The following is a 13,426-nucleotide window of genomic DNA, read 5'->3' on the forward strand; positions in this document are numbered from 1 at the left end:
TGTTGCTACTGCAAAAAATTAAATCACCCAGACCAGTGACCTGGTGAACCACCAATTTTTTGACCTACGATAAAATTGAAAAATACTTGCTAGCTCTAGAGGAAAGCATCATATTCAGTGGCATTTTCTCAGGATCTATTCCTCCCTTGACCAGTGTAGATACAGCCAATTCTTCTTGCCACTTGCACAAGAAATAAGCCAACCAAGAGCTTCTTTTTAAATGAAGAGAAGAATGGTCAGAATCACAGATACACCTGAGCTTAAATATTAATATTAAAGCCCTTGCTTAATTTAAGTGTGACTCAGATAACACCCCTCTCTTCAACTCAGACCCCTTCCCTTGAATCCTGGGATACTTTAGTGGTGCAGGTAGTTCTCCGTGGACATGTCCACTTACAACATCACCCCATGACACAAGGATGATATTGAGGCTTGTTAGGAATGCTCAAGCCCCTTTCCCAATTCTTCAGACAATGCACCAGAATAGGTAGCACAACTTCATTTTTTCTTAAATTGATATTTGTTAAATGATTACTATGTGGTAGGCACTGTGCTAAGCATTAGGCTATACACAAGTTAATCAGGTTGGATACAATGGAACTCACAATAGCATTTAAGATAAACTTAATCCCCATTTTACAGATGAGGTACCTGAAACACAGAGAAGTGATGTGAATTCCCCAAGGTAACACAGCAGACAGGTGACAGAGCTGGAATTAGAAAACAGTCCTTTCTGACTCACACACTGTACTGTATTCACTTGGTCATACTTTTTTCAATCAATCACATTTATTGTGCCACCGCTAAGCTCCTCACTGTGCCTCATTCTCGCTGTCGACCCCTGGCCCACGTCCTACCTCTGGCCTGCAATGCCCTCCCTCCACACATCCATCAAACTTGCTCTCTTCCTCCCTTCTACTGAGAGCTCATGTCCTCCAGGAGGCCTTCCCAGACTGATCCCCCCCTTTTCCTCTCCTCCTCCTCTCCTCCCCAACGTCCCCCTCCCTCCCTCTGCCCTAACCCCTTCTCCTCCCCACAGCACTTGTGTATATTTGTACATATTTATTACTCTATTTATTTTAATTTAATGATGTGTATATAGCTATGATTATATTTATTCTGATGGCATTGACACCTGTCTACTTATTTTGTTTTGTTTTCTGTCTCCCCCTTCTAGAGTGTAAGCCTGTTGTTGAGTAGGGACCGTCTCCATATGTTTCCGATTTGTACTTCCCAAGCGCTTAGTACAGTGCTCTGCACAAAGTAAGCGCTCAATAAATACGATTGAATGAATGAATGAATGAATGAATGAGAGTACAATCGAATTAGTTAGACATATCCTTGGCTCTCAAGGATCTTACAGTGTAGTGGAAGGGCCAAGCACTAAAATAAATTAGAGATAGAAAAAATAGGAGTATAAAATATGACCATAATACCATATCTAGTTGTTCTTCATATTCACACCGACGATGAATATCACTTAGGACTATGTCTGTTGCTGAAAAGGCCAATCTGGGATTCACAGACCCAGCTGCATTGGACAAACAAAAAGATTGTCCCCTGTCATGTTATTGAATTTATATATAACTCTAATAACTAGGTTTCTATCCTATGACCAGAACCACCCCGTGTTAGCTGGTAATTCAAATCCGTCATACCTGGATAGCAGCAGCAGTCCATGAACAAGTGGCAAAGGTGGATAATAGAGGTCTCATATAATAATGTCTCAATATCTACAGCCAAAAGTGTCTCTCCCAGACTCTTCTCCTTCCAATGGATCCCTATTGGATAGCTCCAGTTCACTCAGGATGGATTTTCCACTCACTAATGGGATTTTTAGTTTCTCTTAGCCAGGGCCATATTCTAGGTGGCATGACATTCTCATCTTGTTTGATTCTCCAGAGTGGCTTTCTGGGTTAGATTCTATTTGCTAGTAGCCTCAGCTGGAGGGTAGTATACAAAAGAGAGGTTGTGTTTGAAAGGTTGGTCAGAATATCTGTCGTTACCCAGTTAAGTCACTGGATGGTTGCAAAATTTCCTTACAAGACCCCACCCTTCACTGAAAAGGCACCAATCTAAACCTTTACATGAGCATTTTGAAGACTGTTAAAATTTCTATTTGAACTCTCATTCAAATTCTGAGGAGAGAATTTATATATGTTTCTTGGCATTTAATGATAATAATAATAATGACATTTATAAAGCGCTTACTATGTGCATTTGTTAAACACTTACTCTGTGCCAAGCACTGTTCCAAGTGCTGAAGTAGATACAAGTTAATCAGGTTGGATATAGTTAATGTTCTACATGGGGCTCACAGTATTAATCCCCATTTTACAGGTGAGGGAACTGAGGCCCAGAGAAGTGAAGTGACTTGCTCAAGGTCACACAGCAGACAAGTTTCAAAGCTGGTATTAGAATCCAGGTCCTTCCGACTCCCTGGCCCATGCACAATCCATCTAGGCAAGCTGCTTCTGATAATAATAATAATAATAATAGTATTTGTTAAGTGTGTCTATGTATTGAGCACTGTTTAAGCACTGGGGTAGATATAAGGTAATCAGTTTGTGCCACGTGAGGCCCACAGTCTTAATCTCCATTTTACAGATGAGTTAACTGAGGCACAGAAAAGTTAAGGGGCTTGCCCAAGATCATACAGCAGACAAGTAGTGGAGCTGGGATTAGAACCCATGTCCTCTGACTCCCAAACCCGTGTTCTTTCCACTGAGCTATGCTGCTTCTCTCTATTATAGATACAAATTAGGAGATTAATATCTCAAATATGCAGATGTAATTTTGACTTTTAAATCAAGAGATTTATTTCAATCAATAAATACAATTGATATTATTTCCCTGGGAAATAAACCTAAAAGGAGGGAAATTGCAGACTAAAAATGACATATAAACCCAAATCCTTGCCAGGCCATATTAATCTATTTTAGGAGAGAAGAAAATGTCCATTATGCAAAAATTTTTTAAATGTTCTTTTCTAGTTAGTTTTTCTACCAAATATATAATGAAGAAACACTTTCTATCTGAACAAATAACAAGAAATGTGGGGTTCAACCATCAAGCATAAGGGAGGTAAATCTTATAAAAATCAAAAAGAATGCTATTAGGCTAGGTGTTCCAAAATTTCCCATAATTGAAATCTGTAAGCATTTCTGTGGCACAAAAAATCCACTTGTGCATTAAAGAGAATATTTTTAAGAGCATGGGCAGTTTCTATTGACTTAGAAAACAATTTGTGGCTATACCAAGATTTCTAACAGAATTAATATCCAGAGCAAGTGAATAATATTTGAAACAGCAAGACTAAAACACTCTCAATCATTTGTAGCTCTCTTAAGAACAAATAATTATGTAAGTAATCCACACCTCTTCATCCTTACATACTTACTTCCTCCCACAGATATGCACATTTACTCACCTGCCTCTGCACCAGCTTCAATATTTTCCACTCGCTGAAGATTTACACACTATGCCACACTCACCCACACCACACCAGTTCGAGGATGATAGATGGAGCATACTGAGGAGCTCCTGGACTAGAGAAGTAGCTTGGCCTACCGGAAAGAGCATGTGCCTGGGAATCACGGGAGTTAATTCATTCATTCATTCAATCGTATTTATTGAGCACTTACTGTGTGCAGAGCACTGTACTAAGCGCTTGGGAAGTACAAGTTGGCAACATATAGAGACGGTCCCTACCCAACAGTGGGCTCACAGTATAGAAGGGGGAGACAGGGAACCAAACAAAACACATTAACAAAATAAAATAAATAGGATATGTACAAGTAAAATAAACAAATAGGGTAATAAATACGTACAAATATATACATATATACAGGTGCTGTGAGGAAGGGAAGGAGGTAAGGCGGAGGGGATGGAGAGGGGGAGGAGGGGGAGAGGAAGGAGGGGGCTCAGTCTGGGAAGGCCTCCTGGAGGAGGTGAGCTCTCAGTAGGGCCTTGAAGGGAGGAAGAGAGCTAGCTTGGCAGATGTGGGGTGCAATGATATTTAGTCATTGCTTATGAATGTCATAATAGTAACAATAATAATATAATATGATATGCAGAAACTGTTGAATATTCCTTGGGCCTCAGAGGTATTCAATTTTGGAGATCCTCCAAAACTCCCCTTGACCCTTTCCCTTGCACTCACTCCCCTTTACTTCACCCCAGACAGGGAATGATGGAGGAAGCCCTTCAGCTCCTCAAAATCTGCCAGTATTGGAAGGCTTCCCACCTGGAAGCCAGGTCTCACCTGTCTCTTCCTCAGGTGGAGAGGGGAGAGCTTTGATAACTGATGTTCACTGCCTGGTTGGGGTATCCACAAGGGAAGCAAGAGGAACAATGAGGGAAAAGGAGAAAGCTTGGTCACCAGCAGTCCCAGGTTGTTTTGGTTTCGGTCAGTGAAGACTGTTGTCGGTGACTGTAGGTCTCTCTCACTGACATTCATTCTCTGCAACAGGAGATTGTGCTCTGACCTGGAGCATGAGGACAGTATAGGGAGGTGAGCAAGTACAGCTGCATGAACCAGAGATGGAAACCCCGTGGCAAAGCCCACTAGCAGAAGCCAAGATCCTCAATACTGCCACTATTACCCACCTATCCAAATCCTTAGACTGTAAGCTCATTATAGATAGGGAATGTGTTTGCCAATTCTGTTGTATTGTACTCTCCCAAGCACTTATTACACTGTTCTGCACACAATTAGTATTCAATAAACACTATTGATTGATTTAGTGACTGCCAACCACTAGCAAGTTTACCAGAACTCTAGAGTGGGAGGGGAGGCAGAGGAGATTTCACCATTAAAACTCATCTGCTGAATCTGGAACTTCCAGCCTCCTCTCTTGGAATAGTCATCACCTGCCTGTCCTGAGCTGGGGCTGAGACACTGAAATGGCTAGGTCCCCTTTTAAGAGAGAGCCAGAGGCCACCTGAGGTTCAGCCAGGCAACAGTTGGCTGGTGCAGGTTGCTTTGTTTCTAGGGCTGAGCTTGCTTGAGAGGATTTGATAGAAGGGATAGGGGGAAAGTAGTGGTAGAGCCAAAGATAGGACAGGCAGGGCAGAGCCCAGGGGCTGGAGTTGAACTCTGAGTGCAGGGCATCACAGAATCCCACCTTCATTCATTCATTCAATCATATTTATTGAGCGCTTACTGTGTGCAGAGCACTGTACTAAGCACTTGGGAAGTACAAGTTGGCAACATATAGAGACGGTCCCTACCCAACAGTGGGCTCACAGTCTAGAAGGGGGAGACAGAGAACAAAACAAAACATATTAACAAAATAAAATAAATAGAATAGATATGTACAAGTAAAATAAATAGAGTAATAAATACTTACAAACATATATACATATATACAGGTGCTGTGGGGAAGGGAAGGAGGTAAGGCGGGGGGATGGAGAAGGGGAGGAGAGAGAGAGGAAGGAGGGGGCTCAATCTGGGAAGGCCTCCTGGAGGAGGTGAGCTCTCAGTAGGGCCTTGAAGGGAGGAAGAGAGCTAGCTTGGCGGATGTGCGGAGGGAGGGCATTCCAGGCCAGGGGGATGACATGGGCCGGGGGTCGATGGCGGGACAGGTGAGAACGAGGCATGGTGAGGAGATTACCGGTAGAGGAGCGGAGGGTGTGGGCTGGGATGTAGAAGGAGAGAAGGGAGGTGAGGTAGGAGGGGGTGAGGTGATGGAGAGCCTTGAAGCCGAGGGTGAAGAGTTTCTGCCTGATGCGTAGGTTGATTGGTAGCCACTGGAGATTTTCATGGAGTGCAGAAATTCAATATGGCTGCTGAACCTGCACAATTTCAGAGAGAGTCCAAGGGGCAGAAGTCATCGGACAATGGGGACTGTAGGTCAAGTCTCACACTGCTCTGACCTTTCTGGTGTTACACATGCAAAGTGGCCTCTTGAGAAAGCCTGCTTCGGGTGCCATCCTTGTAATGACCCAAATGGTGGTCATGTTGGCAGTGTCAGTTGGTGCATGATTTGAATATGCAGCAGTGGCAGTTCAAGTTTTTGAGGGTGGGGGTCAGCTTGAGGTGTCACCTTTCCTCCCACAACTGGTGACCCCAGCTTCTGGCATGCTCTGTACCCACAGGATGGGGATAAAGTTTCTCCTGCGTACTTTGGGACCCTTCCACGGCCGCTGAGAAAAGAATCTGCCAATATTACTCCCACAGATGAGGGTCCAGCACGAGGGATGCTCTGTTCCACCCAAGCAGCTGCGGCTGTGTGCACTAGAAACCCCTCTCTCCAGACAGACAGCTACACTGCCTCCCTCAGAACAGGCATCAGCTCTCCGCATCATCGAGAACACGTCATCCCATCCCGCCTTCTTCCACCCCAGTGGGAAAGAGAACAGAACCCACAGTGTGAGGCCTCCACAAACCTCGGGAAAACTGGAGGCTGGTGGAGCAGCCGCTGTGACTATGCATATGTAGGACTTAAAAGACTGATATTCTGTTCCTCTAGGCACAGCACCCTGCTGACTCATGTTTTTATTCTTCATATCTGTCTGTGTTGTATTACAATATTTATAACGTTTGTGTTTGCCATCAGCTTTACCGCGCTATCAGCTTGCTCCGTCCTAATTTACCTCACAGAATTTCTACAACAAACTGGCCCACTTACTTCACTCTTCCAACACCAACATACTCACTGTATCTTGACTTCATCTATCTCGCTGCTGACCCCTTGCCTATGGCCTGGAACTCACTCCTCCCTTCATATTCATTCATTCGGTTGAATTTATTGAGCACTTACTGTGTGCAGGGTACTGTACTAAGCGCTTGGGAAAGTACAATACAACAATAAACAGTGACATTCCCTGCCCACAATGAGCTTCTTTATAACCAACAGACCACCTACTATCCCCACCTTAAAAGTCTTATTATGGTCATATCTCCTCCAAAAGGCCTTCCCCAAGGAAACCCTCATTTCCCCAACTCCCTCCCCCTTCTGCATCACCTATACACTTGGATCTGTACCCTTTAAGCACTTGATATTCACCTCACTTTCTTTCCCATAGCACTTAGGTAATTTATTATAATGTCTGCCTCCCCCTCTAGACTGTAAGCTCCTTTTGGAGGACATGGTCTACCAATCACTGTTGTACTCTCCCAAACATGTAGTACAGTACTCTGTATACAATAAGCACTTAATAATTATAATTATTAGTAATTGAAGTATTTATTAAGCACTTACTATTTATCAAGCACTGTTCTAAGTGCTTGATTGATAATGGTTTATCATTCCTCATGCTTCTGTCTCCAGATCCTCTCCTCACATCTACTCTTTGATGGTTAGCCTCCTGTGGGACAGGGCTGTATCTAATTCCCATCTGCATATTCTTCTCCAGTGCGTAGTACAGTGCTCTGCACAGAATAAGCACTTAATAAGCAAGACTACTACTACTATTACTAGTACTACTCGAAATTTGCTTAGTCCAGGGCCCAGGATGATCTCCTAAGCCCCTGTGTTAAATCTGCCCTGAGTAGCCTGAATCTTAGGTAATTTGGGGAACTATCTTCCATCACTTGTGGAACAAGGTTGTGTCAGGCGTGGCTAAGAAAGCAGGAGAGATAGAAATTGTCCTGTGTTTGGAAAATCCATATGTGAATAATTAGAAGACCGAATATATTGGCTGAATTTAGTACATGGAAATTATCCATTTAAAGGTGAACAGTACAGGGCTTCTTTTAGACAGAGGGAAGTCAGTAGAACTTTTAAGGACAGAATTAAAATCCTTAAGAAGATTTTCATATGGTGGCGTGGCTAAAGCTGATCAGAGGTTTCATTCATTCAGTCGTATTTATTGACTGCTTACTGTGTGCAGACCACTGAACTAAGTGCTTGAGAGAGTACAATACAGCAATAAACAGACATATTCCCTGCCCACAATAAGCAAGTATTTACATATTTTAATGACTTGATGGTTTGGGAAAGTGCACATCCATTGGTCCAGTGTGGAGCCTTTCTCTGTCTGACGTGCACTGGGTTCGGTACAGCACTTATTCATGAGCTCGACTCTCCCGTCTGAACTCCAGTGGAAGCGGCAGGGAAAATTGGAGGGACAGTAAGTCCCTCTTTCCCCTCCCTTAGACTCCACATGGCCTAGTAGAAAATGCTCAGGCCTGGGAGTCAGAGGACTCAGGTTCTAATCCCAGCTCTGCTACTTGTCTCCTTTGTGATCTTGGGCAAGTAACACCTTTGGGCCTGTTTCCTCATCTGAAAAATATGGATTAAATCTTATTCCCTCCAAAATAATAATAATAATGATAATGATAATAATAGTAACAATAGTCTTCTTGTGTCAAGTATTGTTCTAAGCACTGGAGTAGATACAAGGGCTTCCGGTTGGACACAGTCCCTGTCCCACATGGGGCTCACAGTCTTAATCCTAATTTTACAGATAACTGAGGTCCATAGAAGTTAAGTAACTTGCCTAGTCACACAGCAGACATGTGGAGTAGCCGGGATTAGAACCCACATCTTCTGACTCTCAGGACTGGGCTTTTTCCACTATGCCAGGTTGTTTTCCACTATTATAATAATAACTGGTATTTGTAACCAAGGGGTAATCACTGAACTAATAGCTGGGGTAGATACAAGTTAATCACTTGGCATAGAGGATAGAGCATGGCCTGGGATTCAGTAGGTCATATATTCTAATCCTGCCTCTGGATTTTTCTGCTGTGTGACCTTGGGCAAATCACTTCACTTCTCTGGGCCTCAGTTCCCTTGTATGGAAAATAGGGATGAAGACTGTGAGTCCCACGTGGGAGAGAGACTGTGTCCAACCCGATTAGCTTGTATCTATCCCAGCGCTTAGAACAGTGGCTGGTACCTAGTGAGCACCTAATAAATTCCACAGTTATTATTATGTCCCACATTGGGTTCACATTCTAATCAGGAGGGAGAAAAGTTATGTAATACCCATTTTGCAAATGAGGGAACTGAGGCATAGAGAAGTTAAGTCATTTGCTCAAGTTTACACAGCAGGTGAGTGGAGAAGCCAAGATTAGAACCCAGGTCCTCTGACTCCCAGCCTGTCCTCTTTCCACTAGACCATACTGCTTCTAAGTTTGTGAGCCCATGTGGGATAGAAATGGTGTCCAATATGATGATGTTTTATTTACTCCAGCATTTAGTATAGGGCTTGGCACATAGTAAGTACTTAACAAGTACTATTATTATTATTACCATCATCATTATTACTATTGTTGTTTTTACTATTATAGGAGGCAGGGGCAAAAGAGGAATTCATAATTGTGATAGTTTTGAAGTCCACACCCATGTCTCTCTTACTCCCACCCTCCCTGGCTCTTTTCTCCGAGTGAGAAGATACCAGAGGGGAGTACAGGCACAGCAGCCACTCTGACAGTGGAATCATCATCCATGTTGGCTCTGGAGTCCTGTGCAACACATGACTGGATAGTTTGTACTTTTTTCAGCCTCAGATTATGGAAGAGGTCAACCCTCATTCCCTCCCACACTCTCTATTAAGGCCAAAAAGGTATTCCTCAAGGAACATGAAAAAGCTTGTTTTGCACCTAAACAGGGATGAAGAGTTGGGCTCGAAAAGAGAAATAAATAAAAAATAGTGTAAGCATTGTGATCTAGAGTGAAGAGCATTGGGCTGGTAGTCAGCTGGTAGGTGCAGGGCTTGTTCAGCTGCTGATTAGTATCGCCTCAGGCAACTTCTCTGCCTTAGTTTCCCTATTTGAAAAATGAGAGTAATAATAGCTTTGCTTCCCTTCTTTCAAGGATATAAGAACAAAAAGAGATAATGGATGTAAGAACACTTTCAATTGACAAGAAAAAAGGCTTCATACAAGTAGAAATTCCTTCCAATCTCATTGAAAAAAATGAGAATAAATGGGACTAAATCTTAGACTCTTTAGAAAAACATTATTTGAAAGAACAAGCTATGGTCATTATCTTCTGTACACGATGGATGACCTAGGAAGGCTATCCTTAGCTGTCAAGGCTATTTCATTTTGTGTAGATGGGAAAACAAAAATTTCTTTATTAAACTGTGAATTTGTCATTTACTATGAAACATCTAGAAAAAGGAATTAATTCATTGAGGATCTAAAAAATAACGAATATATAAAGGTGATCGTTTACTATGATCCTTTTACTAGAGGCCAGACACTGTAATAATAATAAAAACCTGTGATTTGGGTTCATTCTTTTTTGACCAACGGTAACTTTATTACATCATGGGCATGTCTTATGACAGAACATGTATCTTCCAGGCTTTCACGATGGTTGGTATTGACAGGACCTTCAAAGAAGCATGGGAATAGTAAAATGTAAATTTGATTCAAACTTTGAACAAAAATGTGGTATGGTTAATCTTCGTGTTATTGTCTATTACACACTGATCTGCCCAGCCAACAGTAATAATAAAGTAATCTTGGAATTTATTAAGTGCTTAGTTTACACCAATGTACAAAGTACTGGGGAAGGTACATGATAATCAGGATTGAACCAATCTCTGTCTCCAAGTCAAAAGGGTAGAGAGAACATTTAATAATAATGATAATAATACTTTTGGTATTTGTTAAGCACTTACTATGTGCCAAGCACTGTTCTAAGTGCTGGATAGATACAAGGTAATCCAAAATCACACAGCTGATAAGTGGCGGGGCTGGGATTAGAACCCATGACCTCTAACTTCCAAGCCCGTGCTCCTTCCACCGAGCCACGCTGTTTCTCAACAGGCTTACAGTTATTGACTGTTTTGTACAGATGAGGAAGATGAAGCACAGTGGAAATGAAGTGACCATTCCAAAATCACCCAGAAGGCAGGTGGAGGAGCTGGGATTAGAAACTCTTACCTCACCTGCTTTCTCTCCTCCTACAGCCCAGTCTGCCCACTCTGCTCCTCTGCTGCTCACCTCCTCACTTCCCCACTGTGCTTCATTCTCACCTGTCCTGCCGTCGACCCCTGGCCCAAATCCTACCTCTGGCCTGGAATGCTCTCCCTCATCACATCTGCCAAACTAGCACACTTACCCCCTACAAAGTCCTACTGAAAGCTCTCCTCCTCCAGGAGGCCTTCCCAGACTGAGCCCCCTTTTTTCTGCTCCTCCTTCCCTCCCATCACTCCATCTTCCTCCCTCTGCTCTACCCCCTCCCCGCCCCAAAGCACTTGTGTCTATATGCACATATTTATTATCATATTTATTTTATTAATAATAATTTAATAACGTTGGTATATGTTAAGCACTCACTATATGCAAAGCACTGTTTTAAGTGCTGGGAAGGATACAACGTGATCAGGTTGTCCCATGTGAGGCTCACAATCTTAATCCCCATTTTACAGATGAGGTAACAGACACAGAAAGTTAAGTGACTTGCCCAAAGTCAAACAGTTGACAAGCAGCAGAGCCGGGATTTGAACCCATGACCTCTGACTCCCAAGCCCGTGCTCTTTCCACTGAGCCACACTGTTCCTCTAATTAATGATGTGTTTACATCTTTAATTCTAGTTATTTATATTGATGCTATTTATGCCTGTCTACCTGTTTTGTTTTGTTGTCTGTCTTCCCCTTGTAGACCGTGAGCCTGTTGTTCAGTAGGGATTGTCTCTGTTGCCGAATTGTACTTTCCAAGAGCTTAGCATAGTGCTGTGCACACAGTGAACACTCAATAAATGTGATTGAATGAATGAATGAATGAATGAATGAAAATGAATGAACGAACCCAGGTCCTCTGACTCTCAGGACCATGAGCTTTCCAGTAGGCGATACTGCTTCTCAGTGTCTTCCAAACACCGTGCCCCATGTGCCTGAACTGCCTAGAGACCACACATGTGCATGCCCTTACCCTCCCAGAATGGAACGGGGCTTCCACCAGCTGCAGAACATCATGACCATTCATTCCCTAACACCGAGGCTCCAGAGACTTCCCAAGCAGTGAGGGTGTCCCGGGTCACCAAGAGGAGCACATCAGCATGTCCCAACCTCTCAGAGAAGAAGGGAGGATTTAAATAATAAGAACAATCTGTGGTCTAATCCTGGCTCTGCCTCTTTTCTGCTCTGTGACCTGGGACAAATCACTTAACTTCTCTCTGCCTCAGTTACCTCATCTGCAAAATGGGGATTAAGACTATGAGCACCATGTGGGAGAGGGATTGTGTCCAACCCGATTAGCTTGTATCTACTCCAGCATTTAGTACAATGTCTGGCATGCACTAAGTACTTAACAAATGCTATTAAAAAAAGAGTTCTTACTATGTGCCAAGCACAGGGCTAAGCACTGGAGTAGATACAAAACAAGCAGGTCCCACGTGGGGCTCACAGTCTAAGTAAGAAAGAGAACAGGTATAGACTCATTTTGCAGATGAGGAAACTGAGTATCCGGAGGTCACACAATCAATCAATCAATCAATCTATCAATCGTATTTATTGAGCACTTACTGTGTGCAGAGCACTGTACTAAGCACTTGGGAAGTACAAGTTGGCAACATATAGAGACAGTCCCTACCCAACAGAGGGCTTACAGTCTAAAATGGGGAGAGAACGCGAACGCAGTCCCCCACTACCACAAGTTATGCAGTCGAGCTTCCCGCATTTGGGGAAATCGCAGGGGTCAGCACAGCCACAGTGCAGTGGTTGAGCCTCACCCTGGGAACACCACCTACGGGATCATGGTGTCTCCCTTGCCAGGTAAGCAGGTATGTGGCAGTGCCACCATTAGAACGTAGGTCCTCTGACTCCCAGGCCCATGCTTTTTCCACTAGGTCATGATGCTTCTCAAGGCACTCGACCTTGTACCAAAGGACCACTGTCCAGCTCCCCTCCAAGCAACCTTCCTCACACATCCAAGCCACCTCCCAGGATACCCTGCGGCCCATAGATGTAAGCTTCTCCCCTTCTTAAAATTGAGCAGGAGGGAATTCACAAAACATCTCAGCTTTTAGAATAAAATGACAGCAACTGAACTACGATCATCTGACCCCACTCATCTTCCTCCTCTCCCAATTTCCCTCTCCCCGTTCCTATTTTTCTTTCCCACCATCCTGCCAAAACCCCTTACCTGATAAAACCCTTTGATGCCTCACTCCTATCCTTTATACCCCACCCACTATTCTTTCCTCCTCTGCCCTCCCCTCCCAAAGCCCATCACTCTAAGGTCTGTAGAACCCTTCCTCCATTGTGAATAAACACTACTGTACCTTTGACCTGTTCTTGCTATTACCAAGGCTTGGCTCTCGACTGATGCTGCTGTCTCCCCTGCAGCTCTCATTAGGAGGAGGTCTCATCTTCTCCCAATCTCCCAAACTCATGGGGAGAGGGAAAGGAGTTGATTTGTTCCTTGTTACCCAACAGCATTTTGCTCTATCCCATCTCCTCCTTCTCTCCCCTCCTTTTCTTCCCACATCTTCTGTATCTACCACCCTTCAGAGCTACTAG

At 43.5% G+C, this 13,426-nt stretch overlaps 1 non-coding gene across 1 annotated transcript; it reads right to left on the reverse strand.

Annotated features, from left to right (window-relative positions):
• Positions 1–12,523: 12,523 nt before the first annotated feature.
• Positions 12,524–12,687, reverse strand: LOC119927601. The gene has a single exon (XR_005450588.1). It is a non-coding gene; the product is annotated as a U1 spliceosomal RNA (small nuclear RNA).
• Between the last annotated feature and the right edge of the window lie 739 nt (positions 12,688–13,426).

Source organism: Tachyglossus aculeatus, chromosome 4, assembly GCF_015852505.1.
Source record: "Tachyglossus aculeatus isolate mTacAcu1 chromosome 4, mTacAcu1.pri, whole genome shotgun sequence".
NCBI lineage: Eukaryota > Metazoa > Chordata > Mammalia > Monotremata > Tachyglossidae > Tachyglossus > Tachyglossus aculeatus.